Source organism: Thermobia domestica, chromosome 5, assembly GCF_964235325.1.
Source record: "Thermobia domestica chromosome 5, izTheDome1.hap1.1, whole genome shotgun sequence".
Classification (NCBI taxonomy): Eukaryota; Metazoa; Arthropoda; class Insecta; order Zygentoma; family Lepismatidae; genus Thermobia; species Thermobia domestica.
In genome coordinates, this window is record NC_137458.1 from 174,057,596 (window position 1) to 174,069,782 (window position 12,187).

At 35.4% G+C, this 12,187-nt stretch overlaps 1 protein-coding gene across 5 annotated transcripts in view; it reads right to left on the reverse strand.

The window, feature by feature from the left end:
- LOC145686285 (protein argonaute-2-like) overlaps positions 1 to 12,187 on the reverse strand; it is a 279,317-nt gene that overhangs the window by 244,008 nt on the left and 23,122 nt on the right. For 3 of the 5 annotated variants that reach the window (XM_081759419.1, XM_081759420.1, XM_081759416.1), the window contains exon 1: positions 7,146 to 7,339. The exons of the other annotated variants lie outside the window; for them this stretch is intronic. The gene's annotated coding sequence lies outside the window, so the exon portion shown is untranslated. Of the gene's footprint in view, positions 1 to 7,145; positions 7,340 to 12,187 lie in introns of those variants that run through there. 5 annotated transcript variants of the gene reach the window in all.

A 12,187-nucleotide genomic window follows, 5' to 3' on the forward strand; every position in this document is an offset into this window, starting at 1 on the left:
GTAACATAACACCATATGTGTTTCCATGGCTGTGTCCTTGATTAGAAGTACAGATTATCTTCATGTTCATATATACAATCCAGTTATTAATTCTAGGCTAATTATAGACTTAACGACAGCAAAAATATTCTATTCTAATATTAAGTACGACATACTGCTAGATGTTGGTTTTCCAATTCAAGACGCACGTTGAGGAAGTATATACCAAGACTCTAGCCAGGAATGAGCAGAATTTTGGTGTATACGAACTTTGATTACCGCGGTTTAGTATGGAGTTACGTAATAATAATTTGATGATGTAATTAATGATTAAAAAAGTTGTGCCTATCTTTGAGTAGGGTTGAAAATTTCATATATGGTTAAAAATGAACTTTTAGGAAGGCGTAAATGTGTTCAGTGAAGTTGCCAACATAAGAAACAATGGGTCTTCCAAGAAAATCAGAGTTAAAAATTTTGACAACCAGATGAAAGTTAAAGAGTTTTTGGTGTCGCGTGTGTCAATTAAAAGTTGTAGTCAAATAGATCGTCCAGCAGTCTACTGCACAGAACATACTTCATCCATCTCTTATAGTCTTGATGCTGAAAACGAACGTTGAACTCAGAATAATCAATTCATCAATCAATTTTATCCAGAAATTCTCTAACGACTTATAGTATGTAGATTAGAGAGTTGTATTAAGTAGTACATGACCACTCTGGTGGAACTCTTGCAACTGGGATGAATAACAATGATGGGATCTGAACAGAAAGTCTGAGATGCTCTTCGTTCGGTTCATCTAATGCACTATTTTTTTCAAAAGAAATTAATAAACTGGGAATCAGCACTCGAAATAAATTGTATTTATACATTACGAGTAAATAATGCTTCACAGTAGGGAAAATTAATGAGGCAAAGAGGTTCTTTGCAGGATGGAATCAATATCCGTGTAAGTAGAAGCTGTATGGTCACATATGTAGACCAATGATATTACTGAAATAGATTGCGTGCAAATGAAACGAGTTGGTGAGTGTTTGATTAATGTTTGTGGAAATGTAAAAAGTGATTAGTCTTAGACAGTGCTTCCTGTTTGTGCGACGCAGAAGTAGAAAAGAGAGCTTTTTTTTTTCTTTTCTTTCTTTCGTTTAATTTAGTAGTCGTTTTCTACAAGTTGCGTACTATGTATTATGATCTTTCTGGTTGTTCTTTAAATAACATTAGTAACATTTTAGAGAGGGAAATGTGTAAACAGAGCCTTACAGTTGCCAGAGGAAGCATAAGGAAGGGAAAGACCACTGGCAAGAGCTGTAAAGCAAAACCACCGAAGATTGAGGAGGAGCTTGTTGTGTTGTCTCTGGAGAAGATTGAAAAATTTTATTCAAGAGACCAGGCGGAGATACAGAATCGAAGCTGTAGAAATTTTAGTGAAGACTGGACTTCTTAAAGTGAAGAATTCATTTTTGAAAATAGGCTTGTAAATTTAAGACTGTGAATTGGAATGTTTAAATAAACTTAATATTAGTATAAACTTAGAATTTTGAATATTATAAATGTTTCGGTAGGACTCATGCTTGTAATTTACTGAATTCTGAATCACATATTATATGCTCCTTGAGTCTAGAATTGTCTCAGTTAGTTTCCATTATAAGATTCTTTCCATTTATAAATCACTTTATGAATGCTAGATATGGGTTCAGTGAAATAACTTGTATAAGTTTTTGTCCACACCAGTCTTCTTTAACGATATATGAACTGAGCTAACTCGAATACAAACGTGTATTCCAGATGCGAACATGTTCGATGCCTCACTGAAAACTGCAGGTATGAGATGCAGCGAAGGGATGTACGTTGCTTATTAGTCTATGGTTTTCTCTACCATTACCCGAAGTGAAGTGCTTGCAGTAGTGCAATGCCGCCGAAACTAAACTGTTATTGGAGAAAGAAACTAACAGCCCTTTCCGGACAACGTTAACAATGCCAAAATCGTGAAACAATGTCGAGACTTTGGTTTGACCATCAGAGGAACGTAATGGCATGTCGCAGTTACCTCGTTTAACGCAATAAGGCCCTGTGGTCGGTGATATGCATGAACAAACATGGGCCATGGTGGCACGTTCTGGGGGCGACAAATATTCTCGGACTAGTTTTTTCCTACTAGTTCTGGAAATTCAGAAATTTATTACGCATATAGGTATGAGATGGGACTATTATGTTTCTAAGTACCCAAATCAGAATGTCTACTATTTTGGAGAAACAAAATTCCCTAAATTTTCAAGACTAAGACAGAAAATTTTTCAGACAATATTTCAGTGAAATTAAATAAACGCTGTGCTGCCCATTAATCACCTATGGCTAAAAACTCGTCCGCAAAATACCTCTAGACTTATGCGACGGGTATTTAAAATATCACTATTGTTGAAGATGCATTGCAATCACTAGAAGAAACGGTAAATTCAAATTCAAAGTATTTTTGATGGTCTTTTATCTTCTCATATAGACATTCCTATCCATCCATATGATTTAATATAACTACTGCATTTTTCTAATGTTGCAAAATATAGAATAATACATACGAGTACGAGACAAAACATATATAACAACATAAATATGAATATGTCAAAAGAGTGTTTTTGTAAGGTACAAATATTTAGAAATATATGAATAAATACATTTGCTGTGCTCTGTCAACTACGTTCACGTTTACTACCCATCGAATTGGGCAAAACTTCTGAGATAATATAGATGATTTAGTAATTGCCACAAATCTGCCCTCTCAGCTGGAATACTACATTCTAGTCATAATTCTGAAAGGGTATTTTAAAAACACAGTGAACAATGTGAAAGCCACTACTATCACTTATAATATTTTGCTTTTTGGATCACTGCCGGACCAATTAACTGCTGATCCGTGCATAGGTATCTGAGTGATGGTTTTCAAGGTGGCCACAAAATTTACGGAAAGAGTTCCCTGACTTTTCGAAGTTCCCCAGAACTTTTTTAAAATTTTCCCTGATACGTAATAAGCCACACAGACTTTCGAATGTTGGTGGAAAAATATGACCAAGAAAACAGACAACGTCGATTGTATAAGTAATGTATTTTTCCTCTAATCAACTAGAACAATATATAATGTAAAAATAAATACAACAAATTTTATTATGAAATTACAGAACAGTTACCTAATAGAAATTCCTGCACAAAGCAAAACTTCCCTGAAATTTTAATCTGTAACGTTACTCTGGACGTTTCGTCATATATGAAATGAAAGAGTCAGAGTGAGATACTCACCGAAAAAGAGTGGACTGTTTTATATTGGACTGTTCTGTATTTGAACGACATACCTTTAGAATAGTAATAATATTATGAAATTCATTTCACCTCTCCAAACGCTTTATTTCCTCATCAATATTGCGTATATGTTTCATTATTCTGGTATTTTTAGCTTCAAGCTCGTTCAGAATAATCATTATTTTCCTGTCTTTACCTTCTTTTTGTCTCTTTTCCTGTCCCTCTCGTTGCTGTTCTGCAAAACGACTACTAGTATTATGGCATAATGAATTATGTATTTCCTTATGGATAGTTTCTCAAGATACCGGAAGAAGCTACTGAATCGTACTAAGTCTGTGTGCTACTAAACTTTGTTCTTTTAAATAATCTACTACCCACTCCGCATAGATTGAAAATTCTCATTCCATATATTATAATTCTTATGAGAGAAACCAAGACCATTCTAACTACTCTTAAATCACATATTGCATCCAAATGTATCATAATGTATCCAAATTATTTAGCCAAAAGTAATCCAAAGCTTACCAGTACTAAAATACAGGCTTATAATTGTTTTACAGTTTGGATTTGAACAAAACTCTTTGAAATTCCTCACAATTCCTTCTTCCCATTGCCATCTAACTATTATTTTCAATTAGTTCAGCTAAAAGAGACTTCATGCGATTAGCTCCAACATTAGATCCTGCAGAAACATTAAAATCTAATAACGAAAGAGGTCTACTCTCAATTTACAATTTAAAGATACTTCTTAAAGATAGTATGTGTAGCAAAAAACGATTGTCTACGTTTTCCACAGGAAGATGATTTTTCTCATTTTCCACATTAATTTGTATGCATGAACTCGAACAATTAACAACTTAGGGTAGAAACATACCGAAAATACCTCGCGATCGAGGTCGAGGTTCAAGTCGTGGTCGCTACCTCGATACTGGCACAAACACATGAATTCAAATGGATAAGCGCATGCCGACGATGTACGCTACATCGCGACCTAGAGGTCGACAGCGAGGGTGAATTAGTGCTCGCGATGATAAACAACCAAGTATGTTTTTAAATCGATGTTTAGCGGAAGCATAGCTGTAGCTCATGTTCTCTTTGGTTCTTCCTGAAGCGCTGCACGGAATCAAGTCTTCATTTGTTTAGAATTTCGTCTGCAGAGGATTGTGTGTCTATTGGTTTTGCTGCACTATTAAATTTGATTATGAAAGACACGTTAATAGAACTAGTGAGGAATGTTCCAGTAATATGAGATAAGAAACACAAACAATATCATAATACGCATGTTTTAAATAGAGAATGGAAGAAAACAGCAAATGAAATGGGAATGTCAGATAAGTTATTCACATTTATTTGTGAATTATAATGTAGCTTATTATTATATAAGGCAGTGGCGGTTACAGGGCTTTCGGGCTGAAGTCCGTAAATTGTGGAATTTCTAAAGGAAAAAGAAGCTACTGTTAATCATATCTATGCTTAAAAACTACACACACACACACAATTCCGAGATTAATAAAAATGGGTTTCTTCTAAATTCGTTACTGATATAAGTTAAAGAAATATCTGTAAAGACAGGCACGTATCGATAGAGAGGAAACGTCGAATAATGGAATTGCAGCGATGAAACTTCTTCATTTGCTGAAGTTAATACACCCTCCACCTCGAAATCTGAAGACATACGTTTTTTAAAGCATGTCCAATAAAGCGTTGTAAAGAAATGGACTTCAGATGACAGTCAGTCGGAAATTCAGTAAAGTTTAGGAATAAGCAATTTATCTTTTCCCAACATACCTGACAAAATCTGATAGTTCCAAGAACTCGTAACTTTCTTGTCCTTCCTAACATTTGAATATACAACAGAATATAAGGATAACTGTCAATGGCTCACTGGGTAACACTACTATTTTCAAGCCAACACAAAACAAAACTTCACTGGAAAATTTTCTAAATATCTATAGGAGTGTAAATGGCACGGTGTGCTAGAAAATCCTTAAATAGATTAGGCAGAGCTCTCGGAAATTCAACGATTCTCCGGTTTGTTACCTCAATTCCACGCTTAAATGCTTCAGGCAAAATGAGTTTTATCCCTATATGAAGTATTACAGGATCATTTGGTGACATCTTGATATCTGACTTGAAACTATGTAGAAACGTCAAGTTTACATTGAAACTATCTATTGAAAGTTAAATGATCTTTTTCAGTTCAACGGTGAATACATCTCTTTGAAACAAATGAAATAATCAGAAACTACAGAATTCCTAAAAACGCCGATGTCAAATAACGCGTGCACTCTTGTCCTTTCATGCTACTCTAGAATCGCACATTTATGTCTCTCTTCTGAAATATGATGACATATTTATTTTTTAAATTTATTTATTCACTTTCCATTGACACTTAAAAGAAAGTACGAAAGTATACCTATTTTGTCACATTGAAGTTGCATTTTCTTGGTAATCTGACTGTCTTGGAACATGTTTAAATACTTTGACATCCATCTTCAGGCAGCAGCGAGCACATTGATGGATGTCATTACACTTTGAATACACCATAGCAAGTTATTTATTATTATTATTATTATTTATTTATTTATTTATTTATTTATATCTAGTAAATTACATTGTTCGTGCTCGAATTCTACCCACTTGCATCGCAGAATCCACATTTGAGCACGCAACTTTACCAGAAAACCTTAAGTTTTGTAGAGAAGATATATAAATAAGGTGACACTCCAAGTAAGAAGTGCTGACTTGTTTCTTGACTAACAAAGGCACTAACTGTTCCAAATACTAAGACAGACATGGCAATTAACATATGCCCTTTGCCTTTCATGTGACTTGTCACCATTTCCCGTGCTACAATACAAATATGAAGACGTCAACATTAAAACGGAAATTGCAAATCATGAAACTTCGTTACTTTCACAGTATATTGGAAACAGGTGGGTATTATTTTACCATAATTCGGATCGCAAATTCTAACCGTCCATCATTCTTTCATTTCACTGCAAATTATTAAATAAAAAATTCAGTCTTTGTTACGTACTTTTGGATGCCCCCACTGCGCACCCTCCAACCCTGAGAACAGTTTTGTGCTCCCTCTCAAAAACTGCATTACAGATACAAAATATTTTTAGACGTCTCGTCTAAAAGAATTTTGTTTTAAAATATTTTGAACACTTCGTATTACCATTGAAAAAGCATACAAAAATTTGGCTCAAAGAATGATGAAAAGGGAAAGAAAATTAAATTTCTTTTGAACTCATGTATCATAAATATTGTCTACACTTGCTGCATCATTTTTAATGTCAGTCAGAATAATTTTAAAATCGGAGTACACAATTATTATTATTATTATTATTATTATTATTATTATTATTATTATTATTATTATTATTATTATTATTATTATTATTATTATTATTAACTTATAAGACGCATCATCATTAATGTATCACTGCAAATGTATAACAAACTTCCGGCTATATGACCTTGGATGTACTAGGCTCCGTCATCATGACGTCAGGAAATCGAAGACTTCCTTCAAGCCAAGAGGAATTATTTTGCAGAAAACTTTGGCGTTATAATAATGCTATCTTCCACCTCAATTCAAGTTTGTATCTTACAAGCCCAGAGCATAATGGGCAGCGACTAACAGATTGCTTAACATGATCAGTAAAGCATCAAATCTTGTCGAACGTGAATTCTGTACCCGTATCTGAAATATGGTGTTATAGGGAATTTGTATCGTGATTGTACTTTCAGATGAAAACCTTTTAAACACGCAAACTTTCGCAATAACACTTTTTAGTTTACAGAAGTCTAATAACCCACCTGTGACTTGTATACAGTGTAACTCTGGAATAATGAGGAACAACGTACTTACACTCACAGTTTCTTTTTACATTTCAATTTAATTGTGTGTTCAATACTCTTAGTTCAATATATCTTTCCAGGACGAACAGAATGTTTTGAAATAAAACAGAAGAGACGTAATACAATCACCATTACATGCTCACTTTCAACTGTTGTAGTGCTGTTACACAACTTGTGAAATCCACGTCCACGTCGGGAAGTTAAGTCACGTCACTCCAGTGTTGCCAGCTCCAAAGATTAAAAAGTAGCAAGGTTGCGCTCCACAAGCAGCAGATTTCAATTATTATTTGCAGCCCCGAACATAAAAATTAAAAATATGTGTGTGTATGTATGTATGTATGTATATGTGTGTGTCAGATGTAGGGGTTGGCAACAGTCAGGCGGCGACTGAAGTTCCGGACTGTTGACGGTGTTGTGTTTGGGAAAACTTCATACTACATCAGAAGCAGTACTGGGTGTATAATGAAGTGGGTGGATTGTGGTAGTATAAAATGAGCGACCTTCCTGATTTCCAAGAAGACATATTTGCTTTTAACTTTTGTGGGTTATGAAATACACTTACAACGTTTACGGTATTGTTTTTCACTGTTATACATCACTTTTTAAACTCATTTGCTAAATTCTTTATCTGGGAGCCATGTATTTTCAAGGTTTTCATTGTAGCTGCACTTACTCTTTATGTTAATATGGTAAATTTGCAATGGTCACGTTTGCACAGCTCCGTACAATACAACTATTAGATCTTGGCACTAACTGAAGCCATACTGCAACAGCGCAAACTCAACAAAAATCTCGTGTTGTTAGATCTGAAAATTAAAAAGTACTAAAACAAGAATTGAACCAGTATCAAACATGTTAGTTTTAGCAAAACTATTGTTCGTTGTCCATAGAATACTCAAGAAATAAAACTTTTATTGTATCATACATAATTAATGATTTGTAATTTCATACATGAAAATAGAAAGTACTGCATTCTTTAGAGTTATAGCTTGCAGATAATTAAATGTAGCCCAAAAAGTAGCGTGTCGCCCAATTTGAAATTTTGGTAGAGAGGGAACTTAAAAATCGCCCAACTCGCTACTTGAGCCCAATTTGACAACACTCCGTCACTCATTTCCAACCACATACTGCCGAACTACTGAGCACATGTTCTAACAAGTTCGGGCTTGCCTCTGGGTTAGGTTAGCCAAGAAGACTGGAAACAAATATTATTTCCATTAACTAAGATTATCCTACTATTCGTATCACCGGCAGTCGGTATACTGTACATCTGACAAAATGGATTTTGTCTTCCTAGATCGGTCAAATTATCACACTGTGCGAGGGTTGGAGTTGCAATTAGCGAATTCCTAGCTGATCAACAAACTCCAGTTAGGAAGAGCGAAGCAAAAAGGCTCAGTTTTTTGGTCTGTAACAGAAAAGAGATGCGTTCACTACCTCCTGGTATAGCAGACAGAAGAAAGATTTCTTGATCCATTTTGCTGTTCTGCTATCCTTGGAATAGGTGTAGTCCATTCTGTCGACATTGTCAACACACCCATACCACTGTTCTAGTCTCCAAAAGTAGGCTTTACCATATTCTGTGTTGTTTATGAAACAATTTTCAGCAGAAAATTAGTGTACTTCACGCATGTCATAACAAATTACAACAATTAACTCACTTTTTAAAAACAATCTGTGGCCAATTCTTTTAATAAGCCTGTTCAATTAGACAAACTGATGTTTCAGTCTCTCTTCTATGTTGTTTGAAATCCACTCAAGAAATCTATATCATCATGTACGTGCAGCAGTAGTGTTTGATTGGGCTAACGGCATTTTGAATAATCACTGGGCAACGTAATTTCTATTGTAGAAGATTCACATGGAGAATAGTCATTGGTATTAAGTCCTGCTCCTCATTGGTAGATCAGGAATATTTTGGACATACGTCGTTTCAGGAATTCAAAGGCACAAAATTCCGTCGAACTGAAATCAGGATTCTATCGGAATGTCAGTGAATGAAACAAAATGACGACGCCTTTTAACTTCTTTACTTGTCGGTAATAGCGGCCAGATATATGAGTGGTGTGGCTTCATGCTTTATCCAGATGAAATCGGAGATTTGGGATGCCCTGTTCGTACAAGCACGGGTACTCTATTACCACATCCACGATTTTGATTTTCAGTCTAGCGTCTCTTCGAGCAGCGAGGCTATATGAGACGTGGACCTACAGCTTAACATGGAATCGAACTCGGGTCTTCCACGCCAAAGGCGCGTATGCTAAGCGCTTAGACCACATCCACCAGAGACTGAACCTGGAACCGCATACACAGAAAGTACAAGTGTTAACCATTGGCTGCGAATGGATACACGAACTACAATAATTCTATAATTACGAATGAAGTGGGAAAAAGAAGAAATAAAATAGTTGTATTAATTCTAAATTTTAAATTTCACACAATTTAATCGAGATTGCATAGTCTCCTCTCGATTGCATCCCTACTGAACATGATACAATGTCACTCATTATCAGGCCTGTTTTAGACAGTAATAGCGCTTTGGGTATAAGGAGTATCATAACGTTCCCCTATATCGTATTATGTCAGTTCTGGTTCAGGAGAGATTTTGCCCTTAAACCACCAACAGAGAGCTTATTTTATGATTTTTTATATCAAGTTCTCTTCTCAAAGGTAACGTAAAAGTTTTGAATATGTCAATGGAAGAAGGAAGCAACCGATTTAAACTTATTTTTAAACACCAAATCCTCTGTAGGTGCGAATCCAGTAACATACAAAGAGTGAAAAAGTGATTGACTGGACCGAGACTCGAACCCGGGATCTCTGGCATATCATGCCGATGCGTTAACCACCAGAAGCCATGTGGTTTGAGTAGAGAGCACCGACTACAGGAATGAGAGCGTGTTTGGCTGTTCGGAGTTGCGTAGTAGTTAACGCATCGGCAATATGCCGAAGATCCCGGGTTCGAATCACCGTCCAGTCAATCACTTCTTCAGAGCTCCTCCGTGGCTAAGCGGTTAGCGCACGCGCCTTTGGCGTGGGAGGCCCGGGTTCGATTCCCGGCGGGAGCTCATGTGGTTCAGATTCCACGTTAATCAGTACGTTCACGTCTCATATAGCCTCGCTGCTGAACGGGACGTTAAACTCAACTCAACTCAATCACTTCTTCACTCTTTTTATGTTAAACGTTTTGAAGTTTTCTTCCAAATGTAATGTTGCTGTGTTAAAAGAAAGAAATAGAGAGAAGGGGGAGGGGGCAAGAGAATAACTTTTGTTTACATGGGGAGAAAGAGGAGCGCAGTGAGCAAGAATTCATTAGAGAAAACATTATCCCCTCCTTGTATGACAGCCGCTAACTCTGATTCTTGTGTATTTATTTACAACCTATTGTCTTTTCCTTTCATTCTGGCGAAGCAATAATATGATTTTAACCTTCGGAGCCCTGTATTTACCATAATTAGATGATTAAATATAATTTTATATTAATATTCATTTTGGTGTCTGCTTTTCTACTTCTAGGATCTAAAAACTTGGTTTGTCACGCATGCTTAAATCACTTCATGGCGCTTCTGCGCTATTCGGATGGCAGAAGAAAATACCATGGGGCTGCGTAATGCTAGGTGCACACCACCGACGATTTCCCCTTGATGCCATGGGTGTCGAGAGGTCAGCCGACCCATCCCCCTGAAAATCTAGTTACTATCACCTTCGAAGTCCATAATTTGTAAATATATGTATATAGTAACACATATATTCTGAACAGAAACACCCAATATTATAATCAGGAAGTTAAGTAAGTACATATACTACATTTGTTTAAACTAAAAGGAATTTTCGAAGACAAGATTATATGTTTCCCTAATATTTCATGAGAATTCCCGTTTCCAGGCACTCCACACCTTCCTGAAATAATCAAACAATACAAGCATTCTGGTGCCTTCCCATAGAAACTGAAAAGTCGCCATTTAAAACTTTTGCTATGGTTTCCTTTGTAAAATAAAATAAAGTCCTGATTCATTTGTGTGTACTCTGGAACAATTAGAAACGCATACAGCATTTACAAAATATTTGTCCAATCTGTAAGATCACAGACTTTTCTGCATCTGTATACCCTCAGGATATATAAAGATAATACTAAATGAACCCATCTTTTCATAAAGCAGTAATTCCAATCTTCTTCTAAGTACTTCCCGGTACTGTTCTTGCCTCTTTGTTGCTTCAATAACATACAGACGTCCGGTAACTTTGCCACTAATGAAACCAAATATAACTTTTTTCGGATGTTTTACAATACACAAAAGAATGTCATTATTCTAATTTTACCTTGACGTCGTGTCACATATACTGAGATTATTATACATGATTTCAAATGTGCACGCGCCAATACAGCAAATGTTATTCTTTACTACTTCCCGGTCCTTGCAAACAGAAGGCTAAATAAGCATCGAATCAATTACTTCGGGTAACTTCTAGCTCGGAAGAGTAATAATTCTTAAATATCTGGGGCAAAGTAATCTCTATTCTGGAACCTAGTATGTAAAAAAATAAATAAATAAATAAATAAAATAAAAAAATTAATAATAATAATAATAATAATAATAATAATAATAATAATAATAATAATAATAAAAGAATACCCTGAGTGGTTGCAATATTGGACAGTTTTAATATTCGTATATAGAAAAAGACTGTGGATGCAAATCTTAAATACAGAGAACCTAAGATTCTCTTCTCTCCGAACTGGTACATGTCATACATGCAACGATGTAGGAGGTACACGAAATGTCAACAATCATATAAAAGAAATTTGAATACGTTACCTATGTATTGAATATTTATTGTACATATATGCAGAAAACTATATATGAAAATATAACATTAACACTTGCACATCTTAAGTGCAACATTACGATTATAGACGATTAAAACACTTAACATTTAATACTATTATTATGCCCTTTCGTTCGTATTCACACACTTCAAATCACTTAAAAACACTGATATTTACTGCACAAGTGGGAGGGAGTATAATTTAGGGGATCACTAGTGTAATGG